Source organism: Orbicella faveolata, unplaced genomic scaffold, assembly GCF_042242905.1.
Source record: "Orbicella faveolata isolate gen_17 unplaced genomic scaffold, um_ofav_v1 contig_46, whole genome shotgun sequence".
Taxonomy (NCBI): Eukaryota; Metazoa; Cnidaria; class Anthozoa; order Scleractinia; family Merulinidae; genus Orbicella; species Orbicella faveolata.
In genome coordinates this window covers 28,226,690-28,238,783 of record NW_028301576.1, presented here as the reverse complement: position 1 = coordinate 28,238,783, position 12,094 = coordinate 28,226,690, and the positions used below count along the sequence as shown (strand labels likewise).

The 12,094-nt window shown below is 37.5% G+C and overlaps 1 long non-coding RNA gene and 1 pseudogene across 1 annotated transcript; one reads left to right on the top strand and one right to left on the bottom strand.

Annotated features, from left to right (window-relative positions):
* The first annotated feature begins 1,492 nt into the window (after positions 1-1,492).
* Positions 1,493-2,716, top strand: LOC149099424 (uncharacterized). The gene is made up of 2 exons (XR_016203671.1): positions 1,493-1,623; positions 1,885-2,716. It is a non-coding gene; the product is annotated as an uncharacterized LOC149099424 (long non-coding RNA).
* A 1,809-nt stretch (positions 2,717-4,525) lies between these two features.
* Positions 4,526-6,228, bottom strand: LOC110047782 (uncharacterized; annotated as a pseudogene).
* Between the last annotated feature and the right edge of the window lie 5,866 nt (positions 6,229-12,094).

Below are 12,094 nucleotides of genomic sequence, written 5' to 3'. Positions count from 1 at the left end.
AGGGGTGTATAGTGCTGTATAGGGGTGTATTGTGCTGTATAGGACTGTATAGTGTTGTATAGGGGTGTTAAGTGTTGTATAAAGGTGTATAGTGCTCTATAAGGATGTTTAGTGCTGAATAGGGGTGCATAGTGTTGTATAGGGATGTATAGTGCTGCATAGGAGTGTATAGTACTGTATAGGGGTGTCTACTGCTGTATAAGGGTGTATAGTAATGTATAGGAATGTATAGTGTTGTATAGGGGTGTAAAGTGTTATATAGTGGTGTATAGTGGTGTATAGGGATGTATAGTGCTCAATAGGGGGGGTATAGTGCTGTATAGGGGTGTATAGTGTTGTATAGGGGTGTATAGTGTTGTATAGGGATGTATAGTGCTCTATAGGAGGGTATAGTGCTGTATAAAGGTGTATAGTGCTGTATAGGGATGTATAGTGCTGTATAGGAATGTATAGTGCTGTATAGGAATGTATAGTGTTGTATAGGGGTGTAAAGTGTTATATAGTGGTGTATAGTGGTGTATAGGGATGTATAGTGCTCTATAGGAGGGTATAGCGTTGTATAAAGATGTATAGTGCTGTATAGGGATGTATAGTGCTGTATAGGAATGTATAGTGCTGTATAGGAATGTATAGTGCTGTATAGGGGTGTATAGTGCTCTATAGTGGTGTATAGTGCTGTACGGGGGTGTATAGTGCTGTATAGGGGTGTATAGGGGTGAATAGTGGGGTTTATGGGAGCTTATAGTGCTGTATAGCGGTGTATAGTGCTGTTCAGGGGTATATAGGGGTGTATAGTGGTGTATAGGGACGTATAGTGTTGTATAGGGGTGTATAGTGCTGTATAGGGCTGTAAAGTGCTGTATAGGGGTGTATAGTACCGTATAGAGGTGTATAGTGTTGTATAGAGATGTACAGTGCTGTATAGCAATGTATAGTGTTGTGTAGGGGTTTATAGTGTTGTATAGGGGTGTATAGTGTTGCATAAGGGTGTATAGGGGTGTATAGCATTGTATAGGGGTATATTGTGCTTTCTAGGGATGTATAGTGCCTTGTAGGGGTGTATAGTGGTGTATAGGGGTGTATAGTTTTGTATATGAGTGTATAGTGCTCTATATGGTTGTACAGTGCTCTATAGGGCTGTATAGGGCTGTATAGGGGTGTATAGTGCTATATAGAGGTGTATTTTGCTTTATAGTGGTGTATAGTGCTGTATAGTAATGTATAGTGCTGTATAGTGATGTATAGTGCTGTATAAGGATGTATCGTACTGTATAGTGCTCTACAATGCAATATATCAGTGTATCGTGCTGTACAGGGATGTATAGCACTTTAAAGAGCTCTATAGGGGTGTGTATAGTGGTGTACATTTCATGCTATTACATGTATTTTTCTCTTGACCCTCACTAGATGTTTTATAGTATTCTCCGCCTGTACTGCAGGCTAAAAAGATGTCGTTGTCGTTGTTGTCATCGCGGAGTCTGGGCTCTAAATCGATCACGAGTCCAACCAACAGGCGTGGTTACCAAGCGACACAGCTGAACACGTGAAACATTCGGGTAAATACTTTTGTTGGGTGAAGAGTAGTGAACGTGCGGTTGTTACTCAGAGTAGAGAAAGCTCTAGGTAAGTTGACTACAGTAGTTTAAATGTCGCCTTATACTAGCAAGTTACGGGAAAAATTATGCGTTCCTGGGTGCATGCAATTTGCGCAGATGGTACCTTGTCGAACCACGCGAAGTGGACTTAGCCACGCTAAGAACATGTCGTGGGAAGCTAATGGAACTTCTGGTAGCCGCCGAAAGTACTTCAGTCACTTCTCCAGCTGGTTTGTAGCAATGTTTGTAATTTTACATCGGTTTGAAGTTTACACTTTACGTTCTGCAGGTCACCAGCGGTCAAAGTGTGGAGATTCCACCTGACATGTGTCATCGGTATGTTGTTTTCGCGCTCCAGGAGTTGGGAATATAAGCTTAAATGGCGTCGGAAATGCGATACACGCGTGACGTGAAAGTAAGCTGCTATTCGGACAGAAATGGAGGTAGCTGTCAAGGTAACCTTATAACGTGTTTTAGTACACACGAGCATTTACTGAGATAAACTTTTACTAAGCTTAGGTCAGTGTAACTCAGTATATTCGGACAGTGTTTATACTATTTCGATCAAATATTCAAAGTTAACAAGTCAACACTCGCGTTGCCAACAAATTGCGGTCGTTACCTTATTTGTTCTTTTCATAATACTGCAAAAAAATTCGGCCTGCTGATTGAACTCTGGGTACGGATTATTGCAAGATGAAATTGCGGATGGAGCAGATACGTTGAATATGCATCCCACCCTGTGAGGGAAAACTGCGAGAATAAATACAGTGTTCACAGAAAAGTTGCCTCAAGAAGGTGCTAACTAGTAATAGTTATCACTAAAGCTGCCCCCGCTTTCTTTTATTTCTACTGATTGAAAACAATTGAACATTATTTTATGAACTAAAACTTCTATATCTTTCCTTTGTAAACTTTATCACTCATAATGTTCCTATAACTTAGGCATCTTATCATGGTTATTATCCAAACATTCAACTAGAAGTAAACTAAACCAACACTTTTTATTGAACTCACTCCATTCCAGACAGCTGCGAGTTTTCGTTTAAAAGGACACTAAAAGTACTTTCTGAAAAAAAGAAAGGTTTCCTTCACGGGAACTAATATTTCTGTTACAAAAATTTCGTTCAGTACAACTAAAGAAAAAAAGGTTAAAAAATTATAGAGAAACAGAATATCGGGTGAAACCACTCCGCTGTATGAATTTGATGACGAAACAAACCATTTTTCTTGTTATAAGAGCAAGCAGATCTGGAAATCAGAACAGCAGCCAAGAAAATCATCTGGAACTTGTTGTCACAATTTTTTTCTGAGATGGTTAGGAGGAGGAAGCACTCGGCAAAGAAAAGGCCTTTCTCCGCAATTCCCCTCTTCCCCTACCCTCTTGTTAAGAAAGGCCTGATACTCAGGTTATTAACAGAAGTCACAGGAAAATTTTCCAAAAAAACGTGAGTGGTATTTTCAATGGTAATTCTGTTAATTCCCATTTAATAAACCATGAATTGAAAAGCAGAACACTTTCCATTCTTGGTTTTTACCAATAGAACCATCAATGGATATTATCATGGGTATTATAAAAAACACATAGTGGTTTGTCTGTGTCCCAATCATGGTTTTTACAGGCTTTAACATTATGTAAAATGTAAACAAACCATGTTGGATTAAAGCAAATAAACATTAATGCTTTCCAATTAACCATAAATGGTTTAGCAAGAGTAACCATAGTGGTTTATTCTAAAAAACACAAATGGTTTTAAACTAGAAAACATGAATGTTTTTACTCTAAAACATGCTTGGTTATATGGTATGTAACATGATGTATCCTGAAGAAAAAACTTGTTGTGTATCATCTAAAATCCAGTCATGGTTTTTGCATGCTTTTACATTATGTAAAATGAAGTCAAACCATGTTGGATTTTAGTAAGAACACATGCATATTTTTCCATTCATACCATCAATGGCAGCTTCAGTAACCATGACGGTTTCTTGTGAAAAAGGACTGGTCTTAAACAAAAACTTGCGAGTGTTTTCAATAATACATGTATAGTGTTATCATTCCATCATTATGTTTTTTATTGAAGTCAACAGTTTGGTGAAAAGCTGGGGCATTAAAGATGTCTTACTCTGTTACCATTCACTGTTTATCTGGAGAAAAACCTGTAATAAGTAAAAGAAAGAGAAACAGTGGATGTAACGAAAAAATGAACAATTTATTGCATCTTATTAATTACACCTGTCATTCTACATATTTTGCTTTGACTGTAATTACTACACACTTATAATATTAAGGCTACAATATTGTCGTTCAACACAACAGTACTGTTTATAAATGTTTGTTATTACATGTAGGTTGCAAGTTTGCAGTTTTCATTGTCTCTAATTCTAAAATGCTAGGGGACATCATTAATACCACCAGTTTCCAATCTTATCTTTTAAGTCTAGAGGGCAAATGTATTATTTTAGCTACATATTTAGATGGTAAAGCCTATCCTGTTCTTTGGTTAATAATAGCAGTTTTCCCTGAAGCACAAAATGTATAGAAATGTGGTAAGTGTTGCCTGGTTAGTTATCCTAATGCAAGGAGGAAGTGCTCAGCATTGTTGTGTGGAATAAACAAACAGAAAGAGACTAATCCTTACAACATTTCATCTCTGTGAACATCAATTCAAGCCTAGCCGGGTTGTGTGTACTTAATACTACTGAAACATCTCTATGTTGGTGGTATTTTTTTTAAAGTATCATAAAATGAAAATTGTAAACTACTGTAAGTTAACTGTAAGTCTCTTTGTAACTGTTGTTTCAACTTGTGAACATTACAGTATAGGTTGTCTATTAAGGCTACCAGTTGACACATACGTTGAAAGTAATTTGATTCTGATCACAGTCGAGCTTGAGTAAAACAGTTCAATCCTTTTTGGCCTACATAACAAACAGTAATGTTTTAAATTATCTCAACTTGCAAAACTTTGCCAAGGATGTCTCTTGAGTTATCAAAACAACTCAAAACACCTTCAGCTTTTTCACATCAGCGTGTTCAATATTGTTAAGATTCTCTTTATCTACCTTAACATAATTATGTTTTAAAAAGGCTTCAGCTAATAACATTGCCATGTCATCCTTAGAAGATGTGCAGTATTTAACTTTGAACAGCTAAAGGGCAGACATTACTTGCTGCTTTGAAACGTCTCCAAACTTAATAGCTGAAAACATAACTGTGATGATGACTTTTGCACTCTTTAGTGTCAATGCTGAAAGCAACAAAGAATGAAACCATGGGTCAAAAGGTTCATAATCATCTTATTTGACTAAATGTCTGTACACTGTGACCTGTAGTGTAATTGTCTTATGTGTACCAACTTTTCACCCCACATACCTTGTTCGGTTTCCGTGGATTCATTCCCGCCATCATTGTCGCTGCCTGTATCAACACTGTTCACTTCAGAACTACTGCCACTGGAATTTGGGATATCAGTGTCACCACCTTCATCTTGGGTTTCTGATGAAGTTTCATTAGATGAAGTCTTTGCTTTTTTCAGAATACACTTGTCTGGCTGTAGAAAGTCGAAGACCATCAAAAATAAGAAATCAAACAAAAAATAAAGCTTATGTTCTCATAAGGCCTTAATTTATAGTTATAATTTTCATGAAAATAATAGCAGAACACACTCCTTCGTTTTGGCTTAGTGAGAAGTTTGTTCCAACAAATCAAACCTACTACTAGGTGTCAAGTAAGCCCTACAACAACCAATAAAATTCTCGGGCTGCTGCAGGCAGGGGGAGAGTGGGGAAGGAAAGCTAAGGACAAAGACAAGTAGAAAAAGCTGTGGAACTCCCCTATTCTGCATTACAGAATCTAGGGAAAAAACCAAAGCTTCTTTATTGAACTGACCAGAGTGTAATCATGACCTCGCCGAAGTTGCCGTCTTCGCTAATTAAAAGTGTCAAGAATATGTTGCTTTATGCCTTCTGCATCGAAGCCTGCAGGTTCAAAACAACACCTTTCTTCAATGCTTGACACTAACTTCTCCAGTTCTTTTGAGGCAGCCATATCTTTTTTGAAAATGGGAATATTATTTCCTGGACACTTCTGAAGGGCCGTGTCTGTGACAGCCTTCCTACTATTAAAAAGTTCACAGAGTAACCAGGAACACAGCATCAGGAGTTTGATTTCACGAGGTTTTGCATAATGCTCTTTAATAATGATAATAATATGAGAGAGTGCACAAAGGGATACCTTTGGGTGTAAGACAAGGTGAGAACAATAGACCTTTTCAAGAATTTTTAGCATATCAGAAAATAGTCGCACTCACCCAGACAAAGAATTTTGAGCGCCCAAGCATTAGTATACTGCACTCAATGTATAAATATTTCTTTGTACAGTTGTATAACTTTAGCTTACTTTGCTTTGTAGATTCTTTAATCAAGATCAGACATTGCTTTCACTTGTTTGATGGTCGTTTGTTTTTTTCCTCTGGTGATTATTTCCGGCACTTGTACCAGTGATGTCATCTCCTTGAGGCACAACTGATCGTCCACAGTTTCGAGGCCACACGTGGCAAGCTGGTCTGTCGACCCTTTCGCTAGAAGTTTCAGCGCCCTACCGTCTATTTTTTGTTCTATGAGAGAAACAAAAAGAAAGCATCAATTGGGGGAAGAACTAAAAAGAGGCCGGGGTAATTCTTAGGGAATAGCCATGACAAAGAAACCAAAATAACACATGCAAAAGAAACCAAGTCCTCGCCAAAAGAAGCTAAACTTGAACTGTGCAAGCTTTCTCCTGTAAAGCTTCTTTGATACGTATTTCCTCATCATTTTATTATTTGAATTGCCGAGTTTTTCAAATCATAAAAGACCAGTTTAATAAAAGTTTGCTTGAAAATATAAGCTTAGTTTGCTAAAAACCCAGAAGAACGATGGATGAGGAATAAATAATTTTGTACTTACCCTCAAATTTCTTCGCTACTTCATCATTATATGTCTGCTGAATCTTTTTCGAAACATCTTCCACCGTCCACTCCGTGACTATGCTCGAACCAGTATCTTCCATAATTTGTTTTCAATTTCTTCCTTCCTGTGTGGATAGCTAAGCCAAATCCAAATTTATCCAGCGATAGGTCACAGCAAATGCATAAACACGAACAAAGCTCATAGACCAAGAGTGGGGAAACGAAAAGGGCGCGAAAAGCAGTCTTGTTGTCAGGTCCAAATTTGGTAAACAAGACATGTGCATGTGACTTGCTCCAGTCCCGTCGCTTGTTGCCTCAATGATCAAAGAGGAAGACATTGTCATTTTTCAGGTGAATTGGCATCTTTGTTTTTGTTCTTTTCGGTATGAAAAGGAGTTGGGATTGCGGGGAGATCATCCGGTGTCGCTGCAGTGAACTTTCTTATCTTCACATTCACTGCCCTTGCAGTTCCTGTGACGGTAAAGCCGTTTTGTCTTCCGTTGAGTACAGACACTGGCAAAATAAGCAATGACATGCTTGTGCGTTTCTTTCCTCAAGTGCAAGACATGATTTTGATTAAAGGTGATAACCCCGACCCTTGGTTGGCAAAGGTGTTGGCCATTCAAGAAAGGGCCAAGACTTGCAAAATTTGGTATTACATGGAGGACACAGAAAGGTCAGTCCAACAATAATTGTATGTGGCATATCGTGACTCGAGACAAGCACAAGATACAGTTTCTTGCGATCCCATTTTATGCCTGTCTTATGGTGAATGGAGGGGAGATGCCTGGCTGAGAGGATTATAATGATTGAAACACTAATAATTTGTGGCTGTTTCTCCGCGAACTTCTAGATTAATATAATTCCTTTTTTCTTAATCTAACTGACTGCCTCAGTTGTCAAGTGCCAGTTGAGTTGTCATCCAGTTTCTGTAACTAAATTGTAAGTCCTAAATTGTAAGAACTTAATTTCCCATTATCGGTTTCAGCAAGTGTATTATCATTAATGGGAATTTAGAAAATAACATTTAGAAGACTGAATTTACATTAGTGGTTATTATTTTTCATATTTTTACCTTAAGAAATTTCCATTAATGGAAATTTTGTAAGAATGGGAGTTTGCTAATTCACATAATGGTTTTTTGAAAAATTTTCCTGTGAGTGTCACATTGCTGTCACTGCTCTAATCCTTAAATGTGACCTTCCACGGGAAAACACACATTAACGCTTTTCTGTTAAATGACTAAAAATTAACGCCTTATGAATGGAGAGGAAACGACTTTTCAGAACCTTTGAATGACTTGGTCGACGCTTTGAATGGTCAAGTGAAAATTTCTAGCAGTTTCTGAACGTGTTCAAAGGACTAGCTTGAATTTTCTCAATGCTTTTTCTGAATGCTTTTAAGGGATAGCTTAACGATTTCTAGCAAACGGATAAACGATTGAATGGAGCATCCAACGGTTTATGAAAACGTTAAAGGGAATTATCCAATGCTTCAATTTTCAAAAAGTAAGCAGACGATGTTTTAACTGGGTGAATATAAGCTTATGCTGTACCTGTATCGAGATAATAGTTGGAAATGATAAGGCCGAAGCGCTCAAATGATTGGAACAGTTTATACTAAGTTATCTCATACTATAGTCAAATTGTATCCATTAAGAGACCAAGACATTTTATGTGGTTGTAATAGTGTTTTATTACTTACCATGACTTCCATTCACAAAGCTTAAATCTGAGCAAAACTCAGGGGGCAGAGATGATATGACAAGCGAATTGTTTACAGAACTGAATTGCTTCAGTTGTAGTTTCTTTGATGAAGCAGAACGATCGATCTGATCATCATCCTCTTTCAACTCTAAGGATTTCAGCGACTTTTCCTTTGGCTGAGAGAATTGATTTCCTCTAAGCGTTTGCTTACAAGGCCTGGAAAAATCTTGTGGTATTTTTTGGAGAAAAATTTCACAAAAAGACTTGTATCTGAGTGAAAAACAGCAGTGTAATATTATACAAGAAAAAATGGCGGCTGGGTTGGAGTATTCAACCGTGCTGTCCCTAATAGGGTCAGTGGTTAGCTAATAGAGTGTTACAAATTGTAGTTTAAAAGAGAGGAGTCCCTAGGGGAAATTGTTCTTTCTTTGACCCTTTTTCAGTACCTGGAAACAACCGTTGCTTAGGTGTTGCTAGGGACAAAAATTCAGGAAGATGTCAGGAATTTGTCAAATTTATGGAAAAAAGCGGTTCTAATGGATAAAAGTTGCTTTAAACATGATAGAAGGATAGTGAAGGAACACGATTCTGCACTTGTAAAAAATCGGATTTTTTGCACAACCTAAGCAATGGAAAGGAGCCTGTGTACTCCATTTATTAACCTTTGATTGCTATTTCTGGTTGCTATTTACACATGGCACTTTTTTTTTGTTATTTTATAACATTTAGAGAGGTAGCCACAGCCACATCAGCCTTAACACACCTTCATTATCTTTAAACGGGTCCAGTTATCTCTGGAGATGTGTATACTTTAATCCTGGGACCTTATGACTCAAATCATTTTCTGCTTGTTCAAGATCTTCTACAATCACCTTTTGAATATTTTGCCAACCAACCTGGTGGTTGTCCTGAATAAAATCTCTTGCACCTTGTGGCCTTGAGCTGTAAAGAGCAGCTATCATATTCTTCAACTACAAAATGTTTAGAGCAGAAAACAATGTGCAAACATGTTCAATGTTCCTAGTTAAAACAGGTATATAGAAAGAAATTTCATGCTGAATGATCAGTATCAACATCAGGAAGAACATAAAAGTGAGGGATGTGCGGATTGGGCCTTGGAAGGCATCCCATAATAATATGTATATGAAAAGGCAGCAGCAAACTGTGTGTTTGGATTGCTAGGGAGAAGCTCCAACACTGTTTAATTTGAGTATGCTCCATCACATAAGAGAAAAGAAACCTTAAAGCGAGAACTGGTAAGTACCTTGAGGCATAACATAAAAAGATCTTGGAAGACACTTAATGCCATTGAGCTTTCAATAGCGGAGTATGACCCAGTCAAATCAAAACCAGGAGTGTAGTGGCACCACAGGAACTTCATGTTGTACAATGTCTTTTGGGAACCAAGCTGTACAGCAGAACCAAGATGTCATGGAGCACCTTAGGCACATCCTCTGATGCACTGTAGCCTGTTATCCCAGCTCCTTTTAGGTTACAGGCCATTTTCAGGTGAATCTTGAAAGAGAGATTGCAATCTTAGCAATAACAGCGATAAAGCAATAATTTTAACAAATAAAATCCCAACTAAATGAACATGAATGATAAGAGCAATAAAAGCATCAATGAAATTATTAAACTGCACTCTGCATTTACTGTGTTTGTCCAAAACATATATAATTATCATACAGTACTTTCCTTTCCACATGTTGGCTGTTGAGAATCCCCTCTTTCTTTGAATTTCCAGCATAGGTATTTTCTTTAACATCACATTTCATCATAATTGAAGCATTAGTAACTTTAGGGATTTTTTTACGGGTAGCCAGCAGAAAAAAAACCCTGACAATTTTCACAGTTTGCTCTGGTTTTAATTATTGTCTAAAAAGAACTAATAATTCTTGGACAATAACCAAAAGGTCACTGAGGTCCTTATTCCATGCACCCCTTCAATTGTGTGATGGATTAAAAACAATTCAACGTTGGTATTGATTATTCTTCAAACCTTGACTTCATCCTACATCATTACTCCAAATCCTAATGGTCTTTGATGTCCTTCTGCCTCCTGTGTACTTTGGAACCCATCATAGATCTGCTGCTGACCTTGAAGATATTCTTCATTTAAGCCTTATTTCTCAGAGCCACCTTGAATTATCTTTTTGAGGGTTTCGAATGTGGAAGCTGCAAATTTGTGAAATTATGTGGTGCTTCATATGCTGTGAAGGACTTAGGTTCTAAATAGGCAGTGCCATAAGTAAATATAAGAGATTAAGCATGCAATAACTACTGTTATCCAAAAATTAATAACACTGCTTTTAAATCACAAATATATTGTTACTTCACTGAGATCAAGATACCAAAGGTTGGTGAAAAATGCTAGCGCTGTCACAAAGTCTTACTCTTTGGGTCTAAACTTGTTTCCAGAGTTTTCCAAAATTGACCAGTGGTTTGTTGCTAAGCATGTTTGAGTAGCAAATTTTGCAATCAAAAGTTATTCTAAAGGCTGGAACTAAGACATTGGTCTTTGAGTGAGTAAACTTTCTCTATTAAAACTTTAATAAATCCTTTTCATTTTCAAAAAGGCTTTGGTTTTTCCCTGAATGTTCTCCAAAAGAGCTATATTTATCAACTTGGAAACATCTCCTAATACATGGGAAACTTCCAGAAAGCCAGTTGATTTTGAAGTCATCAATTTTTTCCAGTTCATCTAGGTCACCCTTTGCTAATGAAAATCCTGCAAAGTGCTTTTCTGTTTTATCTTTTTTTATAAGGGACAAGAGATTGGATTAAGTTGGTCATGACTTACATTGAATGTGGCTGTTCCCAAAGGAGCTGTTGTGTTCCTAAAAAGAACTGTTTTGTGTCATTGCCCTGAGCCATGGCCTTCACAGTGCATCACTATCAAAAGAACCTTCAGGTGAGTGATGTAGCTTTGACACTTTTCTGCCATCATCCTCTCCCTCCAGAACCTTGTAATTCCTTCAAGTAGATCCTGTTTAGTTGTGGGCTTTTTTATTGGTTTTGTTTGAGTTCATGCCATAATATCTCTATGGGACTGAGGATAGGGCTTTGTGGGGGCATCATCCACCAGTGAATCCTTTTATATTCCATGAACTCTTTTGGTAGCGTACTAGTATGTTTTAAGTTGTGTTGTTGAAATCTGCGGTTGTCAGGAAATGATGCTCAGACGAACAGTGGTTGGGGTATGGAGGGTTTTCAAATTGAAAAAAACTAGCAGGAGGAAATTATAAAGTAGCTGGAGCACTATCTTGTCATGTTAACGGCAGCCTTGTTGGGTAGGGTGTTGGAAAGGAGCACCTGCCTTCTACTTGGGGGAATGGGGTGCCCCTGGAAAATTTTGAAAATCAGGATGCTTTGAAGTTTATTCTGGTGCATTTTTTGCACCCATAACTGATTTTGTTGAAGGCCACTGTACACTTATTAACAAGGATTGGTGTTGAAAAACGTTGCAAAACTAGTTGGTTTCAACGTTTTACAAAATTGTACCGCCAGTATGCTTTTACATTTCCCTGAGTACAGTACTTACTTCACAGTATCATTTGACTTCTTGTACCTCTAATTGAAGTGTAATATACTGAACTGTAATATAATAGTATTTCAAATCAGTTGTGCAAGTTAAAGATAATCAGTTCTAACACTCACTCATTTTCCATCCAGCTTTAAATGAAGATGAATCAATGGAATGACGTAATATTTCCATGAGGCGACTTTCGTTGATACCTTTCCTTGTACTTACATGAAGTATCACAACAAAGTCAGCGGTCTTGTGTCATTTCTACATCAATTCACTGAAATTCACATTTTCGTTTGTCTGGAATTCTGAAAACTTGCA